Here is an 8262-nt window from a genome sequence, read left to right as displayed (position 1 = left end):
CATTCCTCACTTTTCCACTTGGTATTGTTAATTATTTCCCATTTAGTTAGTCTAGGCAGTGCATAGAGGTAAATTACTGTGGGTTCAATTTGAAAGTTTCTAATGACTAATGATGTGCAGATTTTGTCAACATTAGTATTTTGCCTTTCACAAAGTGTATACTCATTTAAAGTTTTTCTCAGGTAGTTTTATTTATCATTAATGTGTTACAGACAGATTATCTGTTGTGCATAATTTTGTATAACATACAATAAGTTGTACATATGTAATACATACAGCTTGGTGAGTTTGGAGACAAGAATACATTTATGCAACTATCACCAAAATCTATGCCTTAAACTTACCCCATGCCCTATACAACAACTTACAGAAGTGTTCACCCACTTTGCTCTTTGTTATTATCAATGTGACACAAACACCTAACACAAGATTTGCCCTTTTACAAAATTTTAATCTCAAATACAGTATAGATAACTACAAGCTCTGTCTTGTACTGATCACTGGAATTTAATAAACCTGTGTACCCAACCTTTCCCCTCTTTGACTGGACAGTGCTCAAGTTATCATTCCACAGTCAGAGCACCACCATTTCACTCTCTGAATCAATGAGTTAAAGTATTTAAGATTTATCCTACAAGTGTTATCAAGTCAAATGTATGCCCTTGTGTCTGGTATTCAATAAAATAATCTTTTGTCTAGCATATTCCTTCATATTATTATCATACTTTGAGATTTGTAGTTGATAAACTTTTAAATGTTAAACATTTAGATGTATCCACTTTCTGACTACATGATAAATTAGTTGTAACTTTCAATTTATTGTTTGGTTGATGAGAATCAAGAATTTTATAATTTCAAACTATTTTAGAATTTCTGAAATAAAACTGGCATTGGAGCATTAATTTTCTATATGCACAGTAGGTGGACTAATTCTTCAAGATGTGTCAATTTCATTATGTAGGGACATTGATCAGTAATTCATTTTATTTCCTTGGAACAATAGTCTTGCAAAATAAATGGGTGTTAGTGTGCTTGGTACTCTACTGTGGAAGACTTTTCTTAATAGTAACATAATATATTTTCAAAAGTATGTTAGAATTTTATTAATTTATGCAGATATGATATTTCCTTGTGGTGCTATTTTTAAGTAATAATTTATTGCTGACAAAATTATAATAAACTAGTTTCTTTATAGTTAATAATTGGGAAGTCTTTGTAATTCATCTTGATTTAGAAAACGCCTAGTTTTGCTGTGTTCAAAATCACTGTTATTTAATTGTTGATAATACTCTATAGCTTTCTGTTATCTATATTTTTGTGCATTTATGCACATTATCATTCATATAGTCAGCTTTGTTTATCTTTATCTATATTATTCAAAATTCATCTTTTTGTACAGGATTTTTCCAAGATCCAGTGTTGTCCTGTCTTCTTTTCTCAATCTCCTTCCCTTTTCCTCCTCCTCTTCCTCTTCTCCTTCTACAGTTTCTTTTCTATTAGTATATGCAGGAGATCATAATATTGATTATGCCCAAAGCAGGCTGTGAAGAGTTAACCTCACAATAGGCTTGTTTTTTTTTTTTTTTTTTTTTTTTTTGGTACAGGGGATCAAGCTCAGGACCTTGCACTTACAAGGCAGGCAGCGGAACCACCGAGCTAAATCCCTGGCCCACAATTGGCTTGTTTATAGAAATGAGTCTGGCCAAAGCCTACATGTCAAGGTCAGAGTAACTCGCCCCTAAATTCCACTCCCAGAACTAAAACCTCCTGACTAGAAGGACAATGTTCTAGTTAAAACCTTATATTTTGTCTATTCTGTTCCTAATTCGAAAGTGCTTTGTCTTGTCTTTTACAAGCCTTGCTGACATTAATTTCCATAGAAATCACAAGTAGTCCTGGCCTTACACGTTGTTCCCATTTGCCCCAATTGATTGCCAATAAAAATTAGTGCCTGGGACTGGCAAGCACCTTTGTTGGTTGCTCCTGCATTGGTCATCCTGGTGCCCTGTTTGTCTCTCTTAGTTCTGTCTTTTAGGGTTTTTTCCTCAGGCCTGCATCGCACACTAGGCAGAGTCTACTGCAGAGGTTTCCAGTAATGTTTCAGGGGTCCCCAGTAAGTATAAGTTTGTCATAACTAAGAATTGCATTCATCTCAGGGAACCTGCACAGAAACATATCCCAGTTTAATCATATTTATTTCCAGGAAGCCTCCCCACTTCCTGTCTTTCCCCATTCCCAGATCCTCTTGCAATATCCATAAAGTCAACTTTCCTGTCTCCTATCATCTATCTTTCATTTGGGTCTTTAATTATATTTTGTGATACCCATATAATAGAAACCTATGCTCATTTATTTCACTTAGCATTGTGGATTCAGGATGTATAATTTTATATATATATACCTGAATATTTGTGAATTACATCATTGAGATCTTTTATAGTCTTCTGGAATTCATACCAGCTGTATTCATCAATATTGAAAAGAAATCTTGAAATTTTCAGTGAAAAGTGGATTTGTTTCTTTATTTAGGCTTATCTAGCATTGTTTTATTAACCTGAGGCTATATTGTTAACCAGACATACCAAGGATTGTGCAATAAATAGAGCTGTATCAAATACCCTAATTCAAGACTTTACAGAATAGATTACTAAAGTTATGAGCAGCTAAGAGTTGAACATGCTGATCAGAATACAGCTGGTTTTCAGAAGGAGTGAGAAGTGAAAGTGAGTGCTCTACAAATTACAATACAATAAATGTGCTGAGAAGCCTTGTGCAGACCTACGGGGATAATCTGCTATGTGTAAGGGGTCTAAGTTATATAACCTGCTCCATTTAGATTCTGCTGGGGAAGGTTCACACAAGCAAGCAAAACAAATGGAAATAAGGGAAAATGTATTGATATTGAACCATATTCCAAGTTCTAACTACTTACATAAAAGTAGCTGCTGCCTATTGACACAAGGCAGCATATATAACTTCTAAATTTCTAATGGGAATAATCAAATATTGAGGAACTCTTCAGACATTTGTGATAAAGACCATTATTCTGAGGACAATATTTGTAAGAGTAATATCCATGATCTTTTTATGACACATTTATGTATTTATTTATTTATTTAGTCATTTATTTATTTTTGAGTCTTGCCATGTAGTTCAGACCAGCCTTGAACTCACTATGTAGCCCAGGCTTACCTCGAACTCACAGTGATCCTGCTGCCTCAGTCTCCCAAGTGCTGGGATTACAGGCGTGCACCACCATGCTCAGCTCTTATGATACGTTTTTAGCACATTAATAAAATTTAGGAAATGTAAGTTATATAAACTTCAGCAACTTCAGTACTTTAGGAAATTATTCTGGTTGAGAATAGAGATAAAAAATCATAAAATTTCATCCACACTATAACATTACAGAAATCTTGAATCATTTATATCATAACACAAAAGATTAAAAGAAACTTTTAAACCATCTACATGACCAGTTTAATAGTATTGGCAGTACTTTTACCATCATCACTGTACATGAACTTGCTGCAAAAAAGTAATACCCATAGTAATATTTCCCTTGGGGCCTTTTATGTCTTAACTCAAAATATTCCCAGGGATGAATATCTAAATTGCGTGTTTGGGTTCAAGATTCATGAGAGATACAGATGCTTTCTATATCTATTGGCTACTTCCTGTTACAATCAAGAACAGATGCACAACCAGCCTGAAGGAACACTTGGACATTTCAAAGAAAGGTAAAATCTGGTAGAAGTGAGAATTATGATTAGCACCTATATATGTTTTCTTACACTGGGATATCATTTTGGTTTTGTGAACAACTGTTTTTGAAAAATTGATATTAGTGAATTTTAGTTTTAAATTTTAATTTCTGGAGTTAAGTTTTATTTTGCTTGTGGTCATTCCCAAGGGGAGACACTCAGGAAAATCTGAATGGCATTGGAGGGTAAATTAATTCGATAACAATTTAAACCTTGATTTTAACAATTAAACCTTGATTGAGACCTTGATTTGTATTTGTGAGAGGATAAGTCCAAATAGTAAAAAAGTTACAGCTTTCAGAACATACCACCATGGTTTAGATACAGATCTTCCTCTTAGTATTTGTGTAGTCTTGGGCTATAGTATTCTTATTTGCAAAACAGAGGCAATGATACAATAGTTACTGCATTTTGGTAGTGATGAAATGGGTAAGAAAATAAAAGTTTTTAATGCTATTATTCTCAGAACATATTATGAATATATGGCATGTAAATATTTTACTCCAAATGCATCAAAAATTATGTCTATGTCCTTCCATTTCACATTTATCATTGATATAGACATAATAAGTAAAGAAGCAGAAAAATCTTACAAAATCTTTCTTGATGAAATTTTACATTACGCCTTTCATCTCATGACTTTATTCATAAGTCTACTTTCCAAGAACTGTACTTCCATGTTTTTCTTTTCTTTTTTTTTTTCCTGTCAAACTGAAGTTTGAATATGTTTGTAAAATAAATTTCTCCAGAGATCTTGCTGAAAGAATTTAAATAGTAAAGGTCAGATTTATGGACAACTTATTTTGAGTGAAAGCTAGATAGAAAATGGACTGAAAATTGTTCACTCTTTTTTTTGTTTGTTTGTTTTTTGGTACCGGGGATCGAACTCGGGTCCTTGAGCCTGGGCAGCAGGCGGCGAAACCACTGAACTAAATCCTCGGTCCAAAAATTGTTCATTCTTAAAACCTGCATCTGAGTATGTGCATCGTGTGTGTGTGTGTGTGTGTGTGTGTGTGTGTGTGTGTGTGTGCGCGCGCGCGTTCAGGTGACGGCATAGAGATTGAGCATTTTCTGTATTACGAGAACATATGGGATTGGAGGATGTGACAGAGCCTCTGGATATTGCAGCACAGGTAGCTTTACAGAGGTTGTTAGTAAAGACGCTACGGGAACCGCTTTGCAGCATTTTCCCAACATATATTTCATCTCTGTAAGTAAGAAGTCCTGGATTTACATGTAAAGAGATGCTGAGGCTTGCACCAATATCAGGGAGGAAATGTTTTGTAGGGGAGGTTTGCACTTTTGCAATTTTAATTCGCCAGTTTTACTTTAGTTCTGTTTTCTTTGTAATGGGAAAATATTTCTAGATTCTTTTCTGTCCTTTTACTCACAGATTTGTCCACGTAATTGGAATACAAAATAAACATGTAGCCACATCCACTTCTTTACAGCACCATTTTTTTTCTGTACTTAATGTGGTTTCAATATGAGTTCATCGGCCCATCTTTTTGTGGTTCCCAGAGCACGGACTCTAGAGCAGCTGGAAACTGCTAAATGAAAAGAGTGCTGTCTACTTCCTTTTACAAGAAGTTGCTCCTCCGTAAACATTCTCAAGGGTTAGGGGTGCTGTGTGGACTTGGCAAGTCCTTAGTATCATAGATCATTTTATAGGAACTTATTTTGCTTTTGGCATAAAGCAAATAGATTGAGTCCCTCTGCTTCTAGAAAAAGGAGGCTTGGAGGGAACCAACTGATGTGTGCTCTCAACAAAGAAATCAGCTGAGAGTCTGATACGAGTGCTTGTGTCATGCTCCTTAGATGAGGCATCTCCACGTAACAGTAGATTCTTTCCTCACTGGTCCCATTGAAAGTGCACAGATTGTTTGAAATTATTCTTTTCTTCTTTCAGCCTGGCTTTGCTGAAGAGGACATTTAGATACAGGTAAAGGTGATGATTATGTTTGCTCTGTGCTCCCAGGTGCACAGCATCTGAACACACAGACTTTCTGAATGTGCAATTGAATAAGCAGGCTATTTGTTAAGAATCACATTAGGGTCCCTCAACAAGTCACCAGGAAGTGACTGGCTGTCTCCAATGTGTCTCCCAGGGCAGTAGTAACTGTCAATAAGTGTATTTGGAATTTTAGGAAAACAGTGAAGGTTTTGTTTGTTTGTTTGTTTTGGCTTTTTTTTTTTTGTAGCAGGGATCAAACTTGGGACCTTGTGCTTGCTAGGCAGGCGCCAGAACCACTGAGCTAAATCCCTGGTCCCTAGGTGAAGGTTTTTATGTTAAAAGGTTTTATAATGAGCTACATGTTCTTCGGTATAGATGCCCAGTGTTGCTGCCCCTGGTTCCTCATTTCCACCTCCTCTGTGTCCTGAACTTTGACCAAATATGCTTTGGAGAAGCACTAAAACAATTACCAACCAATTCAGACTATTTTACTATTATGGTTAAGAACCTTGAAGTTTTAAAATTAATAAATATTAATATCATTTGATTTTTGAATTATTGAGAGATTAGGATCTTATAGGTAAATTATATGTAAAATGGGGAAGGAGAGGGATTTCTTTAATATTATACAGTTAGCAAATGATGATAATGAAAGAGAAATATCTTTTTTAGGCATAGAAAACAGCTGGAATGCCATTTTGTTTATGAATAATGTGGCCTAGTGCTTAGGAGGCTGAAACGTGCCATGAGATACAGGTTCCTATCTTGAGTCTTCTATTTAATATCTTAATGGTGAACATAATTGACTGCCGCCTCCTATTCTCTATTTTTTCATATGAAAAATAAATGTCAGAACAATATCTGTTCTGTTTTTATGACAGTTAAATTCATGTAAAATACTTATTAAGTTTCCAAGTATACCCTTTTATTAAATATTAAAAATATAGTAATGCCTTTTAATTAAATGGGCTTTACAGATTGACTTTGTAACAAATCTGCAACTTTCTTTTTGATGTATAAATGTCTCCAAAACATACACAAGCTTTTGAAGCTGTATTGTTCTGTGTACTCTTTCAGGTGAAGGAAGTTTCTTTCTCTGTGTATTATGGACTCACACTGACTTCATGGAAAATCAGAAAAATGTCACAGAATTCATTTTTCTGGAGATTTGGGGAAATCAGAAAATAGACTTCCTGTTCTTTTTCCTGTTCTTGCTTTGCTACCTGGCAGTCCTAGTGGGAAATGTCACCATTTTCCTCTCCATCACCTGCAGCCACCTGATCGAAAAAACCATGTACTACTTCCTGTCCCTCATGGACCTGTGCTACACCAGTGTGGTCCCCAGGCTCCTCAGGGACTTAACTGCTGCGAGAAAAAGCATCTCCTACAACAGCTGTATGACCCAGCTCTTCACTGCCCACCTACTGGCAGGCATGGAAATATTCATCTTGGTGTCCATGGCTCTTGACCGTTACATTGCCATCATTAAGCCGCTGCACTACATGGTTATCATGGACCGGAAAAGGTGCAATGTGCTCATTGCTCTCGCCTGGGGAGTTGGTTATTGGCACTCGCTTGCACTGCTTCTCACGGTACTCAGCTTGCCCTTCTGTGGTCCTAACCAGATAAATCACTATCTGTGCGACATGAAGCCTCTTTTGAAACTTGTTTGCAAAACATTCGTGTTGTCAGTATCTTGGTGATTGCTAATTCAGGGATAGTGGTGGTTGTCGTTTTTCTTGTGCTGATGGTTTCTTACGTACTCATTCTCTATATCTTAGGACAAGGTCATGCGCAGGATGTTGCAAAGCCCTGTCTACCTGTAGCTGTCACATAATGCTTGTAGCTTTATTTGTTGTGCCCTGTATTTATATCTACATGCAGGGAATGAGAGGAGGGACAAGGAGATCTCTGTGTGTTACATTGTGATTGCTCCCATGCTGAAACCCCTCATCTACATGCTGAGAAACATGGAGATGAAAATTACCATGCACAAAGTTTGGTCTCGAATTAAAACTCATTCAAAATTAAAGTAAGTAAGGCAATATTCATTATGCTTTTCATCCTCCCAGAGATCATGGAAACAATGTAGTTTATTTCAGGGAGTTGGTATTACTGACCTCTCAAATCGCTGCTTTTGAAGTTGCAATCTGTACTTTTAAATAGCTCCGGGAGTTCCACATGCAGTCAGGCCAGTTTGAAGAACCCAAGCACAACTTAGATCATGTAAATCTCTTTTCCTCCAATAAAAAACATACTCAGGTAATCCTATTTTCTTTGGAATACAACCCAGCCTTCTCATTTAATCAGAAATCTTCCAAATCTGGTCAGGTCTACCATGTTCATCTCAGAATTCATCATATTGGAAGTATGTTGCTACAGTAATTAGATGTGGTATCAGGAATATCTGGGGGACATACTGATTCTGTCAGCTTGTATGTCCGTTTTTAGCAGTTTGCATGAATTATATGTCTCCATTTTATAATATCTGTGAAATGAGGCAATGAACTATATTTTACAAGGATAGAAGAGTAGATTACATAT

At 36.1% G+C, this 8262-nt stretch overlaps 1 pseudogene; it reads left to right on the top strand.

Annotated features, from left to right (window-relative positions):
* Positions 1-6842: 6842 nt before the first annotated feature.
* On the top strand, positions 6843-7754 carry LOC101721155 (olfactory receptor 4P4-like; annotated as a pseudogene).
* Positions 7755-8262: the final 508 nt, after the last annotated feature.

This window comes from Heterocephalus glaber, unplaced genomic scaffold, assembly GCF_053883595.1.
Source record: "Heterocephalus glaber isolate CG9 unplaced genomic scaffold, H.glaber_assembly_v1.0 deba00000896, whole genome shotgun sequence".
Taxonomy (NCBI): domain Eukaryota; kingdom Metazoa; phylum Chordata; class Mammalia; order Rodentia; family Bathyergidae; genus Heterocephalus; species Heterocephalus glaber.
The sequence above is the reverse complement of the archived record's forward strand: the minus strand, read 5'-3'. Positions and strand labels throughout refer to the sequence as shown.